This window comes from Hemiscyllium ocellatum, chromosome 14 (assembly GCF_020745735.1).
Source record: "Hemiscyllium ocellatum isolate sHemOce1 chromosome 14, sHemOce1.pat.X.cur, whole genome shotgun sequence".
Taxonomy (NCBI): Eukaryota; Metazoa; Chordata; class Chondrichthyes; order Orectolobiformes; family Hemiscylliidae; genus Hemiscyllium; species Hemiscyllium ocellatum.
In genome coordinates, this window is record NC_083414.1 from 66,629,854 (window position 1) to 66,655,646 (window position 25,793).

The following is a 25,793-nucleotide window of genomic DNA, read 5'->3' on the forward strand; positions in this document are numbered from 1 at the left end:
TGACATCAGATAAAAACACAAACCACCTCCCTATGTCTCTAGAGGGACCCTGTATCCTTGGAACCAATGGATCTTTGGATAAAAATGTTAGATGCCAGATATCTGAAGTGAAAACACCCTACTAGTGGTGTTGTAGATAGAGATAGGGAACGTGTCGAATGGATCTGATAAAAGTATTACCAACATTTTCTGTTTTTATGGAACTTGTCATTTTAAACTGTTCCAAAGCTGCATTGACGGCATCTATTGTGGTATCTGAATTGCATGTTCTGAGTGGACTTAACTTGCTGAGAACTCAACCAGACAGGATTCTTATTTCACTATATATATGTTGTTGTCTCTGAACACTGCAGCTGTGTTTCACTTAAGGAAGTCCTGTTGCTGAAGTTGTTTCTACCACCTTTCAGTTGCAACATTGTGTCATTCTGTATCGAGCTTTTAGATTTGTTTATTATAACAAGGACATCTGAAATTCCTGATGAAATGTTGTTACTAAGCCAAGGTAAATAACTTTATTTAGCCAAAAGTTAAGAGACAAGTTGATAGGTTCTGGACCGGATTGAATTTTGGTGCAAAAGCAGTTTGGGAAATAGACTGTCTTTAGATCAGGACTCCATGGATGTTGCTTTCCCACAGCCCAGTTATGGAGAAAAGACAGGAGCTGAGGGAGAATCACTCTGCCAGCAGCATTTGCAGCATTGATAAGATTGTTTAAAAATCAAGAAAGTACATTGCAGTGGCTCCAGTGGACAGAATGTTTCCTTTCAAACTTGTTAAACTTTCAAGGAGACTAGGCTAGAAAGGTGCTATTCTTTTTATTATTAGTTAGAAGTCGGTTAGCTCAGTTAGCTGGTTTGTGCTGCAGCATTGCAATGCCAGCGCAGTGTTTAATTCCCACACTGGCTGAGGTTACTATGAAGGTCTCACCTCACTATCGCCTGAGACATTGGTGAGTGTCATGTTAAACCACCACCAGTTATCACACTTCCTAATATGACAACTTTACCTTTTGCTGGTATATTTATTGGTTGAAAATGAGCATAAATAAGGCAGGGATACTTTGAAGGTAATGTGTTTTTCTCTGTGCCTTTTATCTTATGGCACGTGACAATTACAGTGACGTGTGCAAATTGTTTTCCTCCACCTTGCCTGCCCCATTTTTAAGTAATGTCACTGCATTCTTTTCACATTGGTAGGTCCCAATTATGTGGCATTTTGATTCCTTTCTATAATTGCTGGGGTTAATATTGTGATGAAAAATGGATCTGGGGTAAAGTGTTGCTTGCCACCTGATTAAATCTGCAGTGTTTGAGATATTTTAACTGAATTTGGCAAATCAGAAATCTCCTGATTAAACAGTGATGCTCTTTGAAGTTTTATGACCCTGACTCTTCCAGCACTCAGTGGTTGCTGTAAACTGTTTGTTACTTACAGGACAGAAGGATGCCATTCAGAGTCCTGTCATGCTTGTGCTGGGTCTCTGAAGGAACAATTTTCATTGTGTTGTTCCCAGCCTCCTTCAGGTAGGGAGTCCAGAACTAGAGAGTATCGATTAGATTAGATTACTTACAGTGTGAAAACAGACCCTTCGGCCCAACAAGTCCACACCGACCCGCCGAAGCGCAACCCACCCAGACCCATTCCCCACTTCACCTAACACTATGGGCAATTTAGCATGGCCAATTCACCTGACCCACACATCTTTGGACTGTGGGAGGAAACCGGAGCACCCGGAGGAAACCCACGCAGACATTGGGAGAACGTGCAAACTCCACACAGACAGTCAGCTGAGACGGGAATTGAACCCGGGTCTCTGGCGCTGCGAGGCAGCAGTGCTAACCACTGTGCCATTGGTTTAGGGTGAGAGGGGAAAGATACAAAAGAGTCCTAAGGGGCAACGTTTTCACACAGAGGGTGGTACGTGTATGGAATGAGCTGCCAGAGGATGTGGTGGAGGCTGGTACAATTGCAACATTTAAAAGACATTTGGTTGGGTATATGAGTAGGAAGGTTTTGGAGGGATATGGGCCAAGTGCTGGCAGGTGGGACTAGATTGGTTGGGATATCTGGTTGGCATGGAGAGGTTGGACCGAAGGGTCTGTTTCCTTCCTGTACATCTCTTTGACTTTAAGTAGCCCTGCACGTTTTCCTTTTCAGAATATTCAGTTTGCTCTTGCAGGCCTGAATTGAATCTACCCTCCCAGATTCTGAGACTGTGCATTCCAGATCCTGACTGCTTCACTGTGTGGAAATTGTTTGCCTTGTGTCTCTGTTGCTTCTTTGACAATGCCCTCCAGTTGGTGCTGCTCTGTTCTTCCACCAATGAAAGCAGCATTTGCTTCTCAACTCTGTTAAGACCCTGATGATTTTGAACACCATATATTTGCCTCAATTGTTTTAGGATGAACATCCCAACTTCAGTCTGTCTTCATAATTGGCCCCAGGGATGAAGGACTTCATTCTTGTGAATCCACTTCTCTCTAATATCTTCACATCCTTCTCCGAGAGTGCTGCCCTAAACTGAATGCAGTACTCCAATTGAGGCTGAACCCTGTGTTCTATAACATTTTAGCTTAAACGTTTTTGTAAACTCTCACCCAGTTAATAAAGTTAATAACTTACCTGTCCTGCAAGTGATGTTTTATCCTCAGACTTTTGTATTCTATCCTCAGTGCTGTTGTGGTGGCCCTTCATACTATTGGCATGCACCATCGTACTCTCCACTTCAGTGGATTCTCCTCAACCACCACCTCTCCTCCTTTCACACTCACCTCCTGCCTTATCATCACAGCTTGCCCTCTCTGTCCACCCTTGCCCAGATCCTCCCAGCACCAAAGCCCTTTCAATCTGTTTCTACCTGTCGGACCCATACTATGGGAAACAGCTGATTGGTGAGCATGTCTTAAGTGTCTGTCTTGATTGGCCATGTAGCTTAAATGTCAAGTTATTATTGCAGCTGAGGAGTACAGTTAAACTCACCTTTATTTCACAGCAAAATTAATTGTGTAGCATAGAGATGGCTGGGCAGGTGATGTCCTGCAGCTGTAATTTGTAGACCTTATTACAATCCATGATAATCATATCTGTAGCATGTGTGAGGTACTTTGGCTCAGAATTGATGAGCTAGAATCTGGACTGTGGACACTGCAACTCATCAGGAATGGGATAAGGTAGCTGGTCATTATTTCATGAGGGAAAGGTCAGTAATTCATGAGGGAAAGGTCAGTGGCTGCATAATGGTAGACATTTAAGCAGCGATTTCATTATACTCAGCAGAAATTTATTCCAATGGAAAAGAAGGACTCTATTAACCACCTGTGGTTAACGAAGTTGGTGAAGGTGAGTATCCAAAGATTAAGGCAAATGAAGTGGCAAATACTAGTATTAGACCAGAGGATTGGAATTTCTTGAGCAATCAGCGGTGGATGACCAAAACTCTGGAAAAAGATGGTGAACTTGATAATGAAAGTAAGTTGGTAAGACATATAAAGACAAAACAGCAAGAGCTTCTGTGGGTATGTAAGAAAGAATAGCTAAAGCAGGTGTTGGGATCCTTAGAATATGCAATTCAGAAATGAATAATGTGGAATTGGAAAATGCATAATTTTAAACAATTATTTTGCATTGATATTTATGATATAGGACACTATAAATATCCCAAAGATAACAGGGAAGCAACATGCTAATCGTGGAAAGATTTTGAAACAGTTTCTATCACAAGGAGCAAACTATTGGGCAAACTCCTGGGGTTGTAGGCAACCAACTTGCCAGGTCCTAGTACTTGCATCCAAGGGGTTTAAAGGAAGTGCTACGCAGATAGTGGAGACATTGGTCACAGTATTCTAGAATTCAGTGTAGGGTCTGGGAGAAACTGCAGATCAGCTAACCTAACATCTGTCATTGGGAAAATACTAGAGTCCATTATTAAGGAAGAAGTAGGACATTTAGAAAAGCTTCAGTATTATTTTGTGAAAGGGAAATCATTTCTGATGAATTTGGTAGACGACTTGGAGGTGATAACAAGCCTAGTTGAGAAAAGAGACTGGGATGTGCGTGGTATTTGCATTTTTAAGAAGGCATTCAGTAATGTGCAACATAAACGGTTACTGCACAAGGTCACATTACTGTTCACAGTAGTGGCAATGAGTGAGCATGGATTAAGGATTGGTTAACATAAGGCAGACGGGTTTAATGGGTCATTTCCACGTTAGAAATACAAGACTAATGGAGTGCTGTAAAGCTCAGTTCAAGTGTCTCAATTATTTATTACTGTTTATGATTATTTAGTACTTGATGACTTGGAAGAATGACTATAATGTGATGTACTTGTGGGTGACTCAGTCGTATATGTATGGATATGTTGTGATGAGGACATAAATCTGTGGGAGATATATGTAGATTGAGGGAGCTTGACAGAGTTATTATTGAGAAGAAGGAAATTGAGGGATCTCCCAAATTAGGGCACAAAGTTAGAGAGTACTCTCATTTAAAACTGAGATGAGAGAGAATTTCTTCCAGAGAGCAGTGAATGTCTGGAGTTCTGTATCTCAGAGTTGTGGAGGCTGGATCATTGGAAGTAAAGAGGTAGATTTTTTTGAAATATTGGGGAATTGAGGGCTATGATATGGTACAAAAGAGGACCACATTGAGGCCAGGGGCATATCAACCATGGTCTTTTTGAATGGGAGAACAATAGGCCGAATGGCAGCCGCCTCATTTCTTATATCCTTATAACCTTTTTCCTCTTCATCTCACTTTTCATACCTTGTAGCTTCTAGATGCATCTAATTCTCCCTTGCCCAGCTTCTATCTTTTAACCCTTCATAAATCTGAATGAAAACTCTGATTTATTTTAAATTCCACCAAGTTGCATTTACCTTTGCTTCCTGACCTACATTGGCTGATCCAGCGATGCTTCAATTTTAAGTTCTCATTCTTGTTTAATGTCCCTCCGTGAGTTCGCTCCATCGTGTCCCCATCACCACCTCTATTTTTAGGTCTCTGTGCTCCTCTAATTCAAGCTTCTTATACTGCCCTAATTGTGCACATTCCACCAATGTAAGCATGCCTTTGGCTCCAGAGGTTTTAAGCCATTGCAATTCCTTTCCTAAAATACCTCTAGCTTTGTCTTCTTTTTAAAATATACCATAAAACCAATCATTTTGACTAATCCTTTGGTTATCTTGCTAAAAACCTTGAGAGGCTCATTATACAATTTGTTTTATAATGCTTCTGTGCTGTACTGTAAGCTATTTTACTATATTTAATAAAGCTAACTAAATACGAGTGTTTTGTTTAGCTAAGATACACTGCAGATACTTGTATCTCAACTGAAGTGGGTAAGTTGTTGGAAGTGATTCTGAAAGATAGGATTTATTTGCATTTTGAGAGGCAAAAAATGGTTAGAGATAGTCAGCATGGTTTTGTGTGAGGAAATAGTGTTTGTCAAATTAAATTTCTTTGAGGGAGTAACCAAGACAATTGATGAGCGCAGAGCGGTAGACACTTTTCTTGGACTTTATTAAAGCCTTTAACAAGGTTCTGCATGGTAGCCAAATAGTAAAATTAGATCAGGATGAGCTTGCCAGTTGGATACAAAATTGGCCTAATGGCAGGAGACAGAGTGGTGTTGGAGGGTTATTTTTCATACTGGAGGCCTGTGACCAGTGGTTTTCCACAGGGATTGGTGCTGGATCCACTTTTGTCTGTCATTTATATACATGACTTAGATGAGAATCTAAGTTAGCAGATGACACCAAAATTGGTGGGATATTGGATTCTGAAGATTATCTAAGATTGCAAAGGTTTCTTGATCAATTGAGTCAATGGGCTATAGAGTAGCGAACAGAGTTAACTATAGATGAATGTTAGTGCATTTTGATAAAACAAACAAGAACAGGACCTATACAATTAAAAGAAGGATCTTGCATAGTGATGCAGAACACAGACCTGGGAATTCAGATACATAATTCTTTAATGTTGGCATCACATGTAGACAGTGGTTAAGGGGTCTAACATGCTTGCCTCCATGGCTCAAACTTTTGAGTATAGGAATTTGGGTGATATGTTGAAGTTGTACAGGATGTTAGTGAGGCCATTTCTGGTATAGTGTCCAGTTCTGGTGTCTCTGTTATAGGAAGGATATTATTAAGCTGGAGAGGATTCAGAAGAGATTAACCAGGGCTTTGCTGGGAATGGAGGATTAGAGTTATAAGGAAAGGTTGGTTAGCCTGGGACTGCTTTCACTGGAATGTAGGAGGTCGAGGGGTGACCTTATTGAGGTTTATAAAATCAAGAGGGATAAAGAGATAAGGTGAATGACAGGTGTCTTTTCCCTGGTGGAGGGGAGGATTTCAAGACTGGGGCTATATTTTCAAGGTGAAAGGAGAAAGATTTTAAAAAAGACATGAAGTAAAATTCTTTTACGCAGTGTGGTTCGTGTATGGAATGAACTTCCAAGAAAGTGGTGAATATGGGAACAACTTAAGTGTTTAAAAGACATTTGGACAAGTACATGAATAAGAAATGTTTGGAGAGATATGAATCAAGTGCAGGCAGGTGGGACTAGTTTAATTTTGGATTATGGTTGGCATGGACCGAATGGCCTGTTTCTGTGCTGAATAATTCTATGACCATGACATTGAATATTAAGCAATATGAGCAGAAGGTGCTGGAAATACTCAAAGTCTGGCAGCAGCTGGGGAGAGAGCATCAGCTAACATTTAAATTGGATATGTCTTCAGAACCAAAGGAGAGTATAAATACGATGGTTCCCTCCTGTTGAAGGGAAGGAAGGAGAAAAGGACAAGTATGAAGTAGGAGAAAATGTAAGAAAAAATAAATGATAAAGGTATCAAAGAACAAAAGGCAAATAGAATGGTTATGGTTGTGATAAAGAGCTAATGTCCACAATGAGATGGAGTGACAGAAGAATGATTATTTCTGTACAAAAACCAGAATGTGAAAAACAAAATTCAGACTGTCATGTGGTGAAAAGCCAAAATAAAAATCTGGGTCAGAGTTCATGGCATAAAGTTGTTGAGTCCAGATTGCTGTGAAGTGCTTAATAGGCAGATGAAGTATTGTTGATCTGCCATGTTGAGTTTCGCTGGATCCTAATAATGAGCATGACAGCAGAGTAGTGAATCAAAATGGCAAACAACAGAATTTTGATGTGCCTTGCACAGCAACCCCAGTCTGCATTTGACCTCCTCAATTTGGAGGAGACCACATAGCGAGCAGCCAAAATAGAATACTAAATAGAATTACAAGTAATCCACTGCTTCACTGGATGGAGTGTTTGGGCTTTAGGATAGTGAGGATATAGAGGTAAAATGGCAGTGTCTTGCAATTGTGTGCAAGGGCCTGATGAATGGATTGAGTATTCCTTTGGAATGTTGAAGGGGATTTTTTTTGTTCTCTAACCTATCCCGGACCTTCCCTTTTGTCCCTCAATGGCAGGATGTTATGCATGGTCACAGCTTACATTTAACAGACTGTAAGACCATAAGACACAGGTGTGGAAGTAAGGCCATTCGGCCCATCGAGTCCACTCTGCCATTCAATCATGGCTGATGGGCATTTCAACTCCACTTACCCGCATTCTCCCCGTAGCCCTTAATTCCTAGTAACATCAAGAATTTATCAATCTCTGCCTTGAAGACATTTAGCGTCCCGGCCTCCACTGAACTCTGCGGCAATGAATTCCACAGGCCCACCACTCTCTGGCTGAAGAAATGTCTCCACATTTCTGTTCCGAATTGACCCCCTCTAATTCTAAGGCTGTGTCCACGGGTCCTAGTCTCCTCGCCTAACGGAAACAATTTCCTTGCATCCACCCTTTCCAAGCCATGTATTACCTTGTAAGTTTCTATTAAATCTCCCCTTAGTCTTCGAAACTCCAATGAAAACAATCCCAGGATCCTTAGCCGTTCCTCGTATGTTAGACCTACCATTCCAGGGATCATCCGTGTGAATCTCCGCTGGACACGCTTCAGTGCCAGTATGTCCTTCCTGAGGTGTGGGGACCAAAACTGGACACAGTACTCCAAATGGGGCCTAACCAGAGCTTTATAAAGTCTCAGTAGCTCAACAGTGCTTTTATATTCCAACCCTCTTGAGATAAATGACAACAATACATTTGCTTTCTTAATCACGGACTCAACCTGCATGTTTACCTTTAGAGAATCCTCGACTAGCACTCCCAGATCCCTTTGTACTTTGGCTTTATGAATTTTCTCACTGTTTAGAAAGTAGTCTACGCTTTTATTCTTTTTTCCAAAGTGCAAGACCTCGCATTTGCTCACTTTGAATTCCATCAGCCATTTCCTGGACCACTCTCCCAAACTGACTAGATCCTTCTGTAGCCTCCCCACTTCCTCAGTACCACCTGCCTGTCCACCTGATTTCGTATCATCGGCAAACTTCGCTAGAATGCCTCCAGTCCCTTCATCCAGATCATTAATATATAATACGAACAGCTGCGGCCCCAACACTGAGCCCTGCGCGACACCGCTTGTCACTGGCTGCCATTCTGAAAAAGAACCTTTTATCCCACCTCTCTGCCTTCTGTCAGACAGCCAATCCTCAATCCATACCAGTAGCTCACCTCGAACACCATGGGCCCTCACCTTGCTCAGCAGCCGCCCGTGTGGCACCTTATCAAAGGCCTTTTGGAAGTCTAGATAGACCACATCTTCTGGGTTTCCCTGGTCTAATCTACTTGTCACCTCTTCAAAGAATTCCAACAGATTTGTCAGACACGACCTCCCCTTACTAAATCCATGTTGACTTGTTCTAATCAGACTCTGCTCTTCCAAGAATTTAGAAACCTCATCCTTAATGATGGATTCTAGAATTTTACCAACAACCGAGGTTAGGCTAATTGGCCTATAATTTTCCATCTTTTGTCTTGATCCTTTCTTGAACAAGACAGCGATCTTCCAGTCATCCTGGACTTTCCCTGACTTCAGTGACTTTTGAAAGATCTCAACCAATGCCTCCGCTATTTCCTCAGCCAGGAAATCTCTCAGAACTCTAGGATGTATCCCATCAGGCCAGGAGATTTATCAATTTTAAGACCTTTTAGCTTTTCTAACACTTTCTCTTGTGTAATGGCAACCATACTCAACTCAGCCCCCTGACTCCCTTTAATTGTTGGGATATTACTCATGTCTTCCACTGTGAAAACTGACGCAAAGTACTTGTTAAGTTCTCCTGCTATTTCCTTATCTCCCATCACTAGGCTTCCAGCATCAGTTTGAAGTGGCCCAATGTCTACTTTTGCCTGTTGTTTGTTTCTTATGTATTGAAAGAAACTTTTACTATCATTTCTAATATTACTGGCTAGCCTACCTTCATATTTGATCCTCTCCTTCCTTATTTCTCTCTTTGTTATCCTCTGTTTGTTTTTGTAGCCTTCCCAAACTTCTGATTTCCCACTGCTCTTGGCCACTTTATAGGATCTCTCTTTTTCTTTAATACATTTCCTGACTTCCTTTGTCAGCCATGGCTGTCTAATCCCTCCCTGGATAATCTTTCTTTTCTTGGGGATGAACCTCTGTAAAGTGTCCTCAATTATATCCACAAACTCCTGCCATTTTTGCTGTACTGTCTTCCCCGCTAGGCTCTCTTCCAGTCTATTTTTGTCAGTTCTCTCTCATGCCCTCATAATTACCTGTAAACTGATCTAGTCTGTGCTGAACATCAGTTTAGCTATCTTCAGTAGAACATTATCTATTTTCTGTACTATCTTTTCCTTGTCCTTATAATACATTGTTCTTTGACTTGCTATGAGCAGCACAGTGGCAAATTCGATATATGTTCATTCTCTCGAGTTGCTGAGTTTTTTGACACTGAAGTGTGTCGGGCAGCAAGTGGAATGCTTTGTAGGGTCTGTACCCATTGCAAACTGAAGCTCACATTATTAAAGAAGCTAAAGAACGTGGAAAGGGGAAAGGTTTAGATTTCATAATGCATTCTTTGGGTTCACAATTACGAATGCCTGAATGATTGCAACTTGTATTTTCCTTTTGTTGCAGTCCTTAAAGAGGACGCTGTTTGTTAGCAGCTTGGCTTTTTTCTTTATTCATTCACTGGGTGAGGGCATTGTTGGCCAGATGGCATTTATTGCCCATCCCTAATTGCCCAGAAGACACTTAAGTGTTATCCACATTGCTATGGGTCTAGAGATTCGTGTAGGCCAGGTAAGGAAACTGCTATCTTTACCTTCCCTAAAGCATTAGTGAACCAGATGGGCTTTTATCAACAATGGATTCATGGTCATCATTAGACTGTTAATTCCAGATTATTGAATTCAAATTTCACCACCTGCCATGGCTGGATTTGAATCAGAGTCCCCAGAACATTAGCTGGGTCTGTGGTTAAAAGTCCAGTGATAATACCACTAGGCCATCGCCTCCCCACTTGCTGGCTTGGCTGTTCTCCTGCCTTTATACTGCCAATGAGCAATGCCATACAGGGTTTCCTAATGCATATAGGATTGTGACAGTTCAATGCATTAGGAAGACAGGAACAGGATTATACTGATCGGTCCCTCAAAAATAGTTCATCATTCAGTTAGGTCATGTTCTGCTGTTTTCAGATAAAAAGAAAAATAATCACTTGAAATTTGAAATCAAAGTAGAAAAGGCTGGTTTTGTACACAGTCTGCTGACATAAATTATGGTATAATGTAGTTTAGGAAGAGGTCATTTAATGAATTTTATGCCTGTCGATTCTGAAACTGAGCAATCCCCTTTGTCTTTTTCCCTGTTTCCTACATTTTGAAAAGTATTCTTCAGTCTGCTTTCCCATCCTTGCAGGTAATGCTGTACAAATCAGTGTACCTCGCTATCTTTTAAAAAATGTTCTTTTTCCACCACTCTGCACCTTCATCCATATACCCTGAATGATTCTTCCACTTACCTTAAATCTTTGTCCCCTCGTTACTAATCTAGCCACTTGTAAAAGCAGTGCCTCCCTGGAACTGTAAAAATCCCTGCTAAGTTTGAACATTTTTATTGAATTGCCTTGTAACATTGTGGAGGAATTAAACATGGATTTGTGGTCCAATGTTGTCCCAGTGTCAGAACTGAATGCAAGGAATTGTGACCTTTTTTAGGACAAAGCAGCAACAGCTGATGTGCAGGAGTTTAGCTGACTGTTGTCTCTCTGGAAATAATTAAATTTCTTTAGAACCATCTGGCATTTTTCTCATCCAGGTAATAAAACACAAAATAAATAATCCTGTAGTGGAGACTTAAGTGCATGAAACATGTTGGAAGATGGGAGACTTGACTAAGATCCTGAGCCGATGTGTGAACTAGCGGGTTGCAGCATGCACAGAAGACTGATGAAATTTGGGCTATTTGTAAGAGGCTGAATAATTGAGGGCGATAAGCATTTGAGGCTATACCCAACAAGGAGATCAGGTTCATTCTAGATGGAATGGAACCATTCAACAAAGTAATGACCCAATCCCCATGGACCTTTCCTTCGAATAGGCTCCAGTAACTTTTCATGTGCTGAGATAATGTTTGTCTATTCATACTTTTTTTTGTCTGCTTCCTACTTGTCATTGACCTGTTGTATTCTACTACTACCCTTTATTTTGTCAAATCTGTTAACTTGACCTTTCCCTTTATAATTTCGGCTGACTTGTTGGCGTTTGTTATTATGTTTCCTTGTTATGCATTAGTTTCCACTTTTCTGGGAGATTGGAATTTACTGGCTGGATTTCAACATGTTCAACAATGGACAATAGAAATTCTCAATTAAAGAGAAAGAAAAACAGTATTTATTTCATCGTAAATTGTGAGGAATCTTAACTGAATGTGTTATGTGGGATCTTTGTTTCTGACACTGATATGATAACTATTTATGAAATAGCATAACTCAATGAAATGCAAATGTAGACAGTACATTAGTGTTATAGGCGCAGAAGTACATACTATTGATGTTAATGGGATTTCACTTTCATAATGTAATCACAGTGTCTTCATATTTTAATCATTTGTAGGGCGATGCAACAGTGAAGTTGTACAAATTGCTTCCTACTGCTTCTCTGCAGAGCTGTCAAGTGGAGCTGCCAGACCTAGAGGGTTTCAGAGTCTCACGAATGTTTTGAGGCAGTTTAATTTGGCACAGATGATCCAAACAGATTTTCCTGTGGGAATTGGTTGTGGGAGGAACTGAGGATTTCTAGATAACTTATAAACAGCTTATGTAATGAACTGCTTCTCAAAATCTCTGCTCAAAGTGTGCAGAGGACATGGAACCACTGAGTCTGGACATGCTGTCACTTCAGGTTTCTGACCTGTGCAGTTGATTTTGGCAAAAGATGAGACAAGTACAGAATTAAGACTTTAAAGCTCATTGGCAGGTGATTGGGTTATGTAATCATCAGTGGGGAGATTTGACTTTCATCACAGAATAAATTTGTTGCTGTTTTACTGTCACTGTTTTGCATGCATACTGATGTTGTATTCGGCAGGGTCCTGCTACCAAAGTTAACTGTTCCTTTTTTATTGCTGAATTTGTGTTTGAATTAGATGTTTTGGTGCTACAGTATAGGGTATGATATGTGTTCTGTATCTGCATTTAGCACATAAGGTTAGTCAACATTGTTAGACGTCACATGAAGCTCAGTGCATTCTCTACTGCACGTTGTGACATTTCCATTTCTCACTAGGCAACCTAATAGCATCTACAACGAAGTTCAGGGTCAGTTTGATTTTACTGTGAGCCAAGGAATTGGGTTCAATGCTGTCCAAACTGCCTTCACATAATGTTCCTATTAATCATTGCAATGATTCACTAAAGACTGACCTAAGAAAGGAATTTATCACAAGGTTGTCAATTTAAGAGAGTGTTGTTTGGAAATGCTAATTAACAGAAGCATCAATCTGAATTGCATGTTCTTACTAATTAATATGGTGCCACTTGTTTATTTTTCTGTTACAGATTGTCCTGTGACACCAACTCCTTTTGAACTCCTGTTCTTTGAGATTATGAACATATCAATTCTTGAACGTGTCAATCCCAAGAAGTCGAATTATTTTGCAATAATAGGGTAGGGGTCTGGGTTGGTTATTCTTCAGAGGGTCAGTGTGGACTTGTTGGGCTGAAGCGTCTGTAGGGAATCTAATCTAATCTTTCCTGATTAGCAGAAAAACACAGTACAAATACATCTTTTGGTTCTCAATATTTCTGTTGTGGTTAGTGAACCAGACTTTTGATAAAACAGGAAATGCTGAAAATACTGTTGGGTCAGGTGGCATCTGTGGAGAGGGAAAGAGTAAATGTTTCATGTAAGTGACTTTTTATCAGAACGTTTTGGGAGTTGTGTCTGACTTAGTTTGTTTTTGGCTGTAGTCTCTGGTTTGGAGGCATTTCTCATTGACCTACATTAAGCAGTTCAGTAGAAGTATCATGACCGTCATGAACAATGAACTTACATTATATTCATTTAACTAAATCCTTGGGCTGTCAGATTTTTTTATTTGGAGGCATGGCAGCTACTCCACCTCCAAATGTTCTTGAAAATAATTGCATTGTTTAATGAATGGAATTAATCATAGGTTTAATGATTAGAATAGCACTGAAGGAAGTTATTCAGACCTTTGTGATGACTTTTCCAGTTCTATTTCCCCTGCTCAATCTCCTGAGCCCTGCAAATGTTATTCCTTATACATCCAAGTCCAGTTTAATTTCTGTAAATTACTGTTGAAGCTGCCTCTAGTGGTTTTTCAGTCTGTTCCACAGTATCAGAACTTACAGTGTAAAATCAATTTTTCCTCCCATTCCTTTTTGGACTTTAACTTGGCAGTTAAATGTGTTCTTTGTTTGCTGACCTGACTGACTGTGGAAACTGTTTCTCCTTTAAACCACAAAGAAGGGCTGTTTTGTAATGGTAGTCTCCCTACTTCTGGGGCAGAAAGCATGGGTTCAGGTTCCCCTGGCTGAGAAGTGTGTTGTAAAATGTAGAATTTAGAATGAGAATTAGGTTTATTGTCACGTACTCAAGTACGGGAGCGCAGTGAAAAGTTCACGTGTTGCCCCTCATGGAGCCATCTTAGACATCAAAGTACCTAGGTGCAAATCTCATTTTAAAAAAAAGTTAGATTACCTTAACATGATTCATAGTATAAGTTAGTAAAATAAGAAATAAAGTTAAAAGGATAAACATTACAGTCAGATAAATATTACAGTGCAGTAGATCAATGCAGGGAGCTTTCACATGTGGTCTGACCAGGCTTGCAAGCCACTGACCACCTGCACTGGTCTCTAGTCCAATAACTGTCCCCGCTCTGGGTCTCCAGTCTGCTGACTGTCCCACTCTGTTCCATGCCTCTGGTCTGCTGCATTCTAGCCCTCAGGCTCTCCAGGGTAAATTTTCTTTTCTTTAAGAAAAATACACTTGTTTACCTGATTCAAGTTTTTGCTCCACTTGCAGGTATGCAGTCCCTACACCACCATATGGAAACCAGTGGACTAAATGATTATACATTTACCCTTATAATGAGACGCTCTCGAGGAAGAATGAGAAAGGAAAAGAAAAAGCAGGTGGATGGATGACCCTTGGGCTGAGAAGCCTGGATGCTGCCTACTCTGCCAGATTTAAAAATATCTATTCCACCACAAACAGAAGAAACTTTGCAGTTCTGTCTTGGTGCCATTGACCCAGAGCAATGCAAAGTTGATGATTGATAATTGAATCAAAGATGTGCTGAATAAAACATCGTGTGTACGCAATTAGAGCAGTTTCTTAGCTAGAAACAGGTCAAAATTAGGGGACGGGCACATGTCATTGATTTTAACCTTTATGCATTGCTGGATATTATGTTGTCCTAATCTTCTCCTTCAGCATTTAAATATAATTAGTTGCCATTGACTGTTGAATTGATGTTAGACCTGAGTTGAGCAATATCTGTTGAATTTTAAATAAAACAGGAACCCTCAACATATTCAAGTCAGGTGTCTGTGAAATGGGAAAAGTTAATGTGAACTTTCACCAGAATTGGAATCCGCTATGTTGAACCTTTGTTTGTTTGTTAAGCCCTTGTTTTGCAGTTTTGCCATTCAGTATGTGTTCTCGTTTTCAATCTGTTCACCGCGATTGTGGGCTGTCCCCCTCTGAAGCGCTTGGGGCTGATGAAAAGCACTAAGTTACTTATTTAAGAAGAACTTGATGACATGAGATCTTTTATGAGATGCACAAGTTCTATTTGTCAGGGAAGACCAAGAGTCCCAACTAGTTAAGAGAAGGGCGAAAGGATGGAGTGAAATGTGCCACTTGGTTGCATGTGTGAGTGATCTAAAATTTCACGAAACAAGAGGAGCCTATTTAGCCCTTTGTGTTGACGGTAGCTGTTCAAAAGAGCTATCCAGTCAGTTTTAATCTCCATTCTTCTGGCAGTTGTGATTTTTTTTTCCCTTTTGAAATATTTGGCAAATAACTTTTTGATGCTGCCTCTGCATCCGTACTAGGTTGGTTCAGAAAAATTCCATATATTAGCAGTGCGTAGGAATTGATTTGGTCCAGAGGAATGTCTTATAATAAGGGTAAATGTATGATAATTTAGTCATTGAGATGTACAGCATGGAAACAGACCCTTCTGTCCAACCCATTCATGCCGACCAGATATCCCAACCCAATCTAGTCCCACCTGCCAACACCCGGCCCATATCCCTCCAAATCCTTCCTATTCAAAGACCCATTTAAATGCCTCTTAAATGTTGCAATTATACCAGCCTCCACCACATCCTCTGGCAACTCATTCCATACGTGTACCACCCTCTGCATGAAAGCGTTTTCCCTTATGTCTTCTATATCTTTCCCCTCTCACCCTAAACCTATGCCCTCTAGTTCTGGACTCCCCGACCCCAGGGAAAAGACTTCGTCTATTTATCCTATCAATGCCCCTCATAATTTTGTAAACCTCTATAAGGTCACTCCTCAGTTTCCGACACTCCAGGGAAAACAACCCCAGCCTGTTCAGTCTCTCCCTATAGATCAGATTCTCCAACCCTGGCAACATCCTTGTAAATCTTTTCTGAACCCTTTCAAGTTTCACAACATCTTTCCAATAGGAAGGAGAGCAGAGTTGCACGCAATATTCCAACAGTGGCCTAATCAACATCCTGTACAGCCGCAACATGACCTCCCAACTCCTGAACTCAATACTCTGAACAATAAAGGAAAGCATACCAAACGCCGCCTTCACTATCCTATCTACCTGCGACTCCACTTTCAAGGAGCTCTGAACCTGCACTCCAAGATCTCTTTGTTCAGCAACACTCCCTAGGACCTTACCATTAAGTGTATACGTCCTGCTCTGATTTGCTTTCCCAAATTGCAGCACCTCGCATTTATCTGAATTAAACTCCATCTGCCAGTTCTCAGCATATTGGCCCATCTGGTCCAGATCCTGTTGTAATCTGAGGTAACCCTCTTCGCTGTCCACTACACCTCCAATTTTGGTGTCATCTGCAAACTTAGTAGCACTGATCCTTGTGGCACTCCACTGGTCACAGGCCTCCAGTCTGACAAACAACCCTCCAACACCACTCTCTATCTTCGACCTTTGAGCCAGTTCTGAATCCAAATGGCTAGTTCTCCCTGTATTCCATGAGGTCTAACCTTGCTAATCAGTCTCCCATGGGCAACCTTGTCAAACGCCTTACTGAAGTCCATATAGATCACATCTACTGCTCTGCCCTCATCAATCATCTTTGTTACTTCAAAAAACTCAATCAAGTTTGTGAGACATGATTTCCCGCACAAATCCATGTTGACTATCCCGAATCAGTCCTTGCCTTTCCAAATACGTATACATCCTGTCCCTCAGGATTCCCTCCAACAACTTGCCCACCACTGAGGTCAGGCTCACCGGTCTATAGTTCCCTGGATTGTCTTTAAACCGCCCTTCTTAAAACAGTGGCACCGCGTTTGACAACCTCCAGTCCTCCAGCATCTCACCTGTGACTATCGATGATACAAATATCTCAGCAAGAGGCCCAGCAATCACTTCTCTAGCTTCCCACAGAGTTCTCAGGTACACCTGATCAGATTCTGGGGATTTATTCACCTTAAACCATTTCAAGGCATCCAGCACTTCCTCCTCTGTAATCTGGACATTTTGCAAGACGTCACCATCTATTTCCCTACAGTCTATATCTTCCCTATCCTTTTCCACAGTAAATACTGATGCAAAATATTAACTTAGTATCGCTCCCATTTTCTGTGGCCCCACACAAAGGCCGCCTTGTTGATCTTTGAGGGGCCCTGTTCTCTCCCTAGTTACCCTTTTGTCCTTAATATATTTGTAAAAACCCTTTGGATTCTCCTTAATTGTATTTGCCAAAGCTATCTCTCATGTCCCTGATTTCCCTCTTAAGTATATTCCTACTTTCTTTACACTCTTCTAAGGATTCATTCGATCTATCCTGTCTATACGTGACATATGCTTCCTTCTTTTTCTTAACCAAACCCTGAATTTTTTTAGTCATCCAGCATTCCCTACACCTACCAGACTTCCTTCTCACCCTGACAGGAATATGCTTTCTCTGGATTCTTGTTATTTCGTTTCTGAAGGCTTCCCATTTTCCAGCCGTCCCTTTACCTGCGAACATTTGCCTCCAATCAGCGTTTCAAAGTTCTTGCCTAATACCGTCAAAATTGGCCTTTCTCCAATTTAGAACTTCAACATTTAGATCTGGTCTATCCTTTTCCATCAGTTTTTTAAAAGGAATAGAATTATGGTCACTGGCCCCAAAGTGCTCCCTCACTGACACTCAGTCACCTGCCCTGCATTACTTCCCAAGAGTAGGTCAAGTTTTGCATCTTTCCTAATAGGTACATCCACATACTAAATCAGAAAATTGTCTTGTACACACTTAACAAATTCCTCTCCTTCTTAACCTTTGACACTATGGCAGTCCCAGTCAATGTTTGGGAAGTTAAAATCCCCTACCATAACCACCCTATTATTCTTACAGATAGCTGAGATCTCTTACAAGTTTGTTTCTCAATTTCCCTCTGACTATTGGGAGGTTCTATAATACAATCCCAATAAGGTGATCATCCCTTTCTTATTTCTCAGTTGTAATGCTATCCTCTTTCCTCCCTTTCTATCCTTCCTGTAGCATTTTTATCCTGGAACGTTAAGCTGCCAGCCTTGCCTATCTCTGAGTCATGTTTCTGTAATTGCAATGATATCCCAGTCCCATGTTCCTAACCATGCCCTGAGTTCATCTGCCTTCCCTGTTAGGCCCCTTGCATTTAAATAAATGCAGTTTAATTTATTAGTCCTACCTTGTCCCTGCCTGCCCTGACTGTTTGACTCACTTCTGTTCTCAGCTGTACCCGTCTCAGATCGATCTCTTTCCTCACTATCTCCCTGGGTCCCCCACCCCTAACCTTACTAGTTTAAATCCACCCAAGCAGTTCTGGCAAATTTCCCTGCCAGTATATTAGTCCCCTTCCAATTTAGGTGCAATCTGTCCTCCTTGTACAGGTCACTTCTACCCCAAAAGAGATTCCAATGATCCAAAAATGTGAATCCTTCTCCCATATACCAGCTCCTCAGCCACGCATTCATCTGCTCTATCCTCCTATTTCTGCCCTCACTAGCTCATAGCACTGGGAGTAATCCAGATATTACTACCCTTGAGGACCTCCTTTTTAAATTTCTGCGTAACTCTCTGTAATCTCCCTTTAGAGTCTCAACCTTTTCCCTTCCAATGTCGTTGGTTCCAATGTGGACAATGACCTCCTGCTAGCCCCTCTCCCCCGTGAGAACATTCTGCACCCTCTCTGAGACATCCTTGATCCTGGCACCAGGGAAACAATACACGATTCTGCTTTTTCTCTGCTGGCCACAGAAATTTCTGAAAATCCGACTACAGAATCCGCTAACACAATTGATCTCTTGGAAGCCGACGTACCCCTGGTTGCATTAGAGCCAGTCTCAACACCAGAAACTTGCCTGTTCGTGCTACGTTCCCCTGAGAATCCATCACCCCCTATATTTTCCAAAACAGCATACCTGTTTGAAATGGGTATATCCACAAAAGACTCCTGCACTAGCTACCTACCTACCTCTCTTGCCCTCCCTGGAGTCAACCCATCTATGTGACTGTAACTGAGACTTTCCCCTCTTCCTATATCTGCCATCCATCACATACTGTTGCTGTTGCAAATTCCTCATCGCTTCTGTCTGTCACTCCAACCGATCCACTCGATCTGATAAGATTCTCATCCAACAGCATTTATGGCAGATATAATCCACAGTAACCCTTAAACTTTCTTTAAACTCCCACATCTGACAAGAAGTACATATCACTGCAAAGGCCATTTATGCTCCTTCACAATCTACAGTCCCTGAAAATAACACCGTCTTATTCTTCTAAAAATACTGCCCCAGGTTAAATTAATAGCTATGGCTTATATTTTAAGTTTAATCAAGAGACTTATCTCCAAAAACATATAATCAAGAAAGAATCCACTATACTCAATACTGCAGCCTTTCTCTTGGGCAGACTTAAAACTACAATTAACTTTTCTGATTCTGTGCTGTGAACTTCGCCCAACAGTTCCTCCAAGATTAGTTGTGAATTTCACTGTTCAGTTCCTCCAAGATTAGTAGTGAATTTCACTTCGTTAATTTTCCCAGATGCACTCCGATGTCCAGCGATACACGAATTCAAACAGCAAAGGCGGTAACTGTGCAGGTTCTCCGCTGGTTTCCATATAATTAGGTTATGGTGATGTAGGGACAGCATACATGCAAGTGGAGCAAAAACTTGAGTCAGGTAAACAAAATATTTTAGACGAAGCTAAAATCCTGAATGCACTACGTAAGACAGTCTTGCTTTGTCAAATCATTAGAAATGTTGGATGTTAGTAGTCCGATAACATCTTGTGCACACTGCTATGCATTTATTGCGTGCGGCTGAGCAGTTAAGCAGAGCAAGGTTGTCTGAATTAATAGAGTCACCACCATAAAATGGATCCTCCCACAGTTAATTGTCTGGATATTTTAAATTCAGAGAATAATGTTACATATTGTGAGAACAGATGCATTGTTAAACTAATGTTTGTGAAGCAATGTTCTTTATTGCTTTGATATTGTATGGCTGTGGCACAGATGGAAACCATTCAGCCCATTGAGTTCATGCCAGAATTCGGTAATCTAGTTAGTTACCCTGCCAGTTTATTTCCTACCATGGCCCATCCAATTTCCTTTTAAAATCATCGTGCATTTCCACTATCACCCTTTGTAAGCAGAGAGTGTGAGGTCATTACTACTTGCTATATGAGAGAATTTCTTCCCATCATCCTCCTTTCTATCTGTTGTTCAAATCCTTAAATTTATCTCTTCTTGTCCTTTTGCAATCATACCTTATTCAAAACCTGTCATTAACTTCCACATCTCTCTGAAATCATCCTTCAATTTATTTGTTTCAAAGGGAGCAATTCTAGCTTATGTAACCTAACCTAATCACTCATCCCAACCTTGATAAATCTCCTCTGCTCCCTGTGAAGGACTCTTGCATCTTTTCTTAAGTGACCAAAATGTAATGCTCTGTGGCATTATCAGAGGTTTACAAAGAATTGGTGCTGAATAATCTAAATATTTAAAGGAATGAGACTACTTCTAAGAGCTAGCATGGCAGAGGTGTAAACTGATGGATTTCCTTCACTAGCCTTTGAAGTTGAAGCCAGGTTGGCCTGTGGTTCTAATGTCCATTTTCCTTGTGGAACTACTGAAAAACAGTCTTTTAAAATGGTTCTTCTTGGAACGGGGAGGTTATGGCAGATGTAACGCAGGAGTTCAAAATCAAATGGGGGGGGGGGGTGGTTTTGATCAAGTGAATGCTTAAAAACTTTCCAATGGAAATAGAACTGAGAACCTGAGGACAAAATGATACCTTGCCGTTCAGACTGAGAATCGCCAGGTATAGCTTCTGTTCTGCTTGCTCACCAATCCCACTTGTATCTTCCTCCTCCCCAGCTCCCCCCCCCACCAAGGTATTTATCCTTAGCTAGCTGTGTTGCTGGACAGGGACATCTTCCAAAAACAGCACTGCTAACTTCTACATTTGTATTGTTACATTCCACTTTGCTGCCTCTCTCCCAACTTGTTCACCATCCTTAAACTGTTCAGGCATCATGAATCATATCCACTACTGGTGCAGAAATTTCCTCCTGTGAAATATTGGGAAGAATGAATCATCAACTTAAGTCTTCACTACAAAGTCTATTATCTAATCAACTGAATTCTCCGTGGCAAGTGATCTGAGGCGGAACCATATTTACAATCTTAATATCACGTTTGAAGGGGCTTGACCGGGCTGACACTGAGCCATTGTTTTACTTCCTGCAGAATCTTGAACCAAGTGGCAGCCTGGTGGCTCAGTGGTTAGCACTGTTGCCTCATAGCACCAGGGTCCCAGATTTGATTCCAGCCTCAGGCGACTGCCTCTGCAGAGTTTGCATGTTCTCACTGTGTCTGAGTGGGTTTTCTCCGGGTGCTCCAGTTTCCTCCCACAATCGAAAGATGTGCAGGTTAGGTGAATTGGCCATGCTAAATTGCCCATAGTGTTCAGGGATGTGTAAGTTAGGTGCATTAGTCAGGGGTCAATGTAGAATAATAGGGTAGTGGTGGGTTGCTGTTCGGAGGGTCAATATGGACTTGTGGGCCAAATGGCCTGTTTCCACACTGTTGGGATTCTATTCTCAAGGGTCAAGCCTTGGGATTAGGGGTCAGTCATTTCACACTGAGTTGGATATCTACTTCCAAGTATGTGGATATTCCATTGTTGACTGGAAGAGAAAATCTTTGTGTCGGAGAATCAAGGAAATCAGGCAGGAAAGTGGAGTCAAAGCTGAGCTGAGCCACGATCACCATTAACGGAGGAGGAACTTGACAGATTGTATAGTCTACTCTGTTCCTTGAGAATAAAAAATTGCAAGAGTGAGAGGAGAAAGTAGTGGAGTGAGACTGATTAGATTCCCTACAGTGTGGAAACAGGCCCTTCGGTCCAACTAGTCCATATAGACCCTCCGCAGAGTAACCCACCCAGACCCATTCCCCCCTAACTAATGTACCTAAAACTATGGGTAATTTAGCATGACCAATTCACCTAACCTGCACATCTTTGGACTGTGGGAGGAAACCGGAGCACCCAGAGGAAACCCACATAGACACGGGGAGAATGTGCAAACTCCACACACAGTTACCCGAGGCTGGAATTGAACCAGGGTCCCTGTGAGGCAGCAGTGCCAGCCACTGAGCCCCTGTGCCACCCTGGTTAGATTTTAGTACTAATCAGTCCTGCATGAAGTCCTCAATCTCGGTAGTTAGGTGCAAAGGAAATGTAAGTATCAAAAAGAATTTGGCTTACTGAAGCAGAAAAATAAAAATTATGCTACCCTTGCCAAAAAAATGTAAAACCATCCATGTCTTTGGCTTTTTAAGACAGTATTGAAACGTTAGGAGTGAAATCATGGAACGTAAGCATGAGTGTGGACATGGTGCGTTGAATGACCAGATTCTATACTGAGAATTCATTGTACTTCTCTAACACAAGTGGGCTTACTGTAATCATTTTGGAACAAGCCAAGGTATTGTCAAGAAATACCATTTTAAGTCACTGCACCAATTGTCTCTCAAAATATTCAGACTGAACTGATTTGAATGAACTGTTTACTCCAAATAATGAATGCAAGCTGCTTTCAGAATGATCAAGGATACTTGTGTTTATAGATAAGGAATGCCTTGTACTCTGAAGTAATTGTTTGATTAATATATGCGCACACACACACACACACACACACACACACATGGACCTGCATACCAACAGTTAAATTATATTGTCAGATCATAAATGCTACCTAAAGCAGTGCAGTATTGGATCTGCAGGCAGCTGTGTATTACTAGCGCTGTGGCTCTTGCTAAAACTAGCTTTCATTGGTTGATTGTGTTACTATGCTGTCTTCATCTGCTGAGTGAGGGACCAATCCTAGTACTAGGCTGTTACATAACTCAATTATGTCCCCTCACTCATGCTTGTTATTTTATCTATCTAATATAAACTGCACTGAGCTCCTGGTCTCAGGAAAAGGAAACTTGTATTTTTCTGTCTCTCTCTTGGTGTGGTACTACCTTTGTCTTTTTCTGTATGTTCTTTGTTTGCCTGTATGTGAGAGAGATCCTCCACTGCAGCTATTAATCTCTTTGCTGTCATCTTAAAAATCAGTTATAACCTGACTCTGAGACATGTGTGGTATCATAAAAACTCAGCGTTTCAAATTGAACTGATCAGTCGTGGAGAAGAAATGGTGACTGCTGAAAATCTGAAATAAAATCAAAAGATCCAGGAAATTGCAATCATGTTAATGTTTAAGGCCAGTGACCCTTTGTTAAAACTAGAAAGTGTAAATGTTGTCTGTTAATGTCTTCTGTCCTCTACTTTATCACACGCCTGCTGTTTTATAGGGCTCTTTGTCTTCCACCCCACCCCCGACCCCCCCCCCCCGGACATGTTTGCGCACGCACATCCCTTTGGCTGTCTCAGTACTTGTTCAAAGTATGTTATATCTCTCAATTCTTCTTCTTCTGATGCAAGGTTAACTCTGTTTCTCTCCCAACAGTTAGAGCCTGAGTCATTGAGTTACAGCATTCTCTATTTCTATTATAAATTAGTGCACCATTTATTTTACTTGAGGGAAAAGTGTCATAATTGACAAAACAGGGATGGAGTTCCCAGTGTTGCTGCAGTATAGACTAGTTTAGGGCTTTGCAAAGTGGGGTTAGGACTCATTGTACCTTGGTAAGCTGAAAGTTTGGGGTTCTGAGGTAGCAGCGGTTGCCATGGAACATTGAGAGCTATCCCAATCAGCTCAGTTGATTTGACGGCTGGTTTGGGACACAGACTAACAGCAGCATGAGTCAATTCCCACATTGGCTGAGGTTACTACAAAGGACTGTCTTCAATATCTCCCCTCGCCTGAGGTGTGGTCACCCTTTGGTTAATCATTTGCACCAGCGTCCGAAAAGCTATAGATGCAAAGGGACATTTGGAGTTTTCAAATCAATAAGTTTTTTAATGTGAGGGTTTCGAGGGATATGAGTAAATGAAATGAATAAGCTAGCCCTGTTTCTTTCTTTGAAGCAATTTTGTATAGACATGAATTTTCATAGCTAGTTTTATTTCATTTATTGCATTCTTTGTGGCCACTGACAGTTGTCATATGCATGGCTTTCAACAAGGATTCTGAGGTTGAACCTTGGTATTTTAATCTGTAATTTTAATCTGTAGTTGTATAGGTATTGGGGGCGTAGATCAATCAGTTCAGACCTGTTCCTTCGCTCATCATGATCAGCATCTGAAGCCCATTCCACACAATTGTGCCATAATTCTAGTAATGGTCATTAATGAATGAAAATTTCATGTTCAGCTTTGGAACTTTAATTTTCGCATGATACTTCTCTGATAGTAATCCAATAAGCTGCATTCTGTCAAGATGAAAAGTACAGTGATTTTGTTTTCTCTTGGCACCAAGGCCTCAGCTTGGGATTCAAAGTTAATGGTTGTTTGGGAGTGTTATTGTCAGTGAATGGAAGATATTGCACTTTAGCATCCAGTTTGAAAAAGCAGAGTAAATGCACAAATGCCCTGCTTCATTGAACTCCCTGATCAAGCACAGTGCAAATAAGGTGCAGGGTGAAACCTTCCCTGCAAGAGTGAAGTTCCTGATAGAAACAGTTGTGTCTTGAATCTATCATGCTGTCAAGTTTTCCTAGGTCATCTGTTTCATTTATTCAGTCACATGATATGGGCGTCATTGGATAGGCCAATGTTTATTGCCTATCCCTAGTTGCTCATGAGGATGTAGTGGGTGGTGAGCTGCTGCCTTGAACCACTGCTACCATTTTAATAAGTATGTTTGCCTCTGGCCAGATCTCAAACTGCATTGTACCAATTTTGAACTTAACTGACAGGTTAGTTAAGTGGTCTTTGCTTCCAGCTCTGATGTTGATATGATGCTACTTTATTTAGTGAGGCTTTTGTATTCAGTTGTCTACCTTCTGATTTGGAAAATGCCTATGATTTGTAAAATCAAAAGTCTTAGTTCATTGCAACTACTGCAGAGGAGGTAACAGGTATTGAAGTTTAAACTGGTTTTACACTGCAGAGAGCAGCAGTACACACATCTGTGTCTATATCTCTGTAACTTGTTTCCAGTTCCAACCTGCTCAGTTAGCTGAGTTTGTAGGCAATTCCTCAGACCTGGATCGTCTGCATGTTTCAGGAACCCATAGCCGTAAAACCAGGAGTTCACAAAGGTATTGAATTCGTTGCCGTGAAATCATACAACATCTGGTAAATACTTTTTAGAAACAACTCTTTCTTGTTGCAGTCCACAACTTTTGAAGAGACTAAAGTAAAACAGACATGGTCCTTGCAACAACTACTTATGTACAAAGCCACATGTACCTATTTTGTATTTCAAAATTGTATTGATATTAGTTCTGGAATATGTTATCTGGTGTGAAATGTGGGCAGTATTACTCGCTCAGAGTCTCAGACCCTGGACCACTTTGTTGATGGATCTCTGATTTGATGACTAGCATCAATACCTTTCATTGTTTTACTGGCAGCATTATAACTTGTATAGGGATAGTTCTAGAATCATTGGATAAATATCATGTTGTACAGGGATTGCAGTTGTAAGGTACATTGTGTCAAAGTTAGTAGAAACTGATAACTTATTTGGAGCCGTA

The 25,793-nt window shown here is 41.0% G+C and overlaps 1 protein-coding gene across 3 annotated transcripts in view; it reads left to right on the forward strand.

Annotated features, from left to right (window-relative positions):
• Positions 1–25,793, forward strand: part of rad54l2 (RAD54 like 2) — a 128,232-nt gene that overhangs the window by 13,166 nt on the left and 89,273 nt on the right. The window contains exon 2 of one of the 3 annotated variants that reach the window (XM_060835757.1): positions 14,456–14,565. The exons of the other annotated variants lie outside the window; for them this stretch is intronic. The gene's annotated coding sequence lies outside the window, so the exon portion shown is untranslated. The remainder of the gene's footprint in view (positions 1–14,455; positions 14,566–25,793) is intronic. 3 annotated transcript variants of the gene reach the window in all.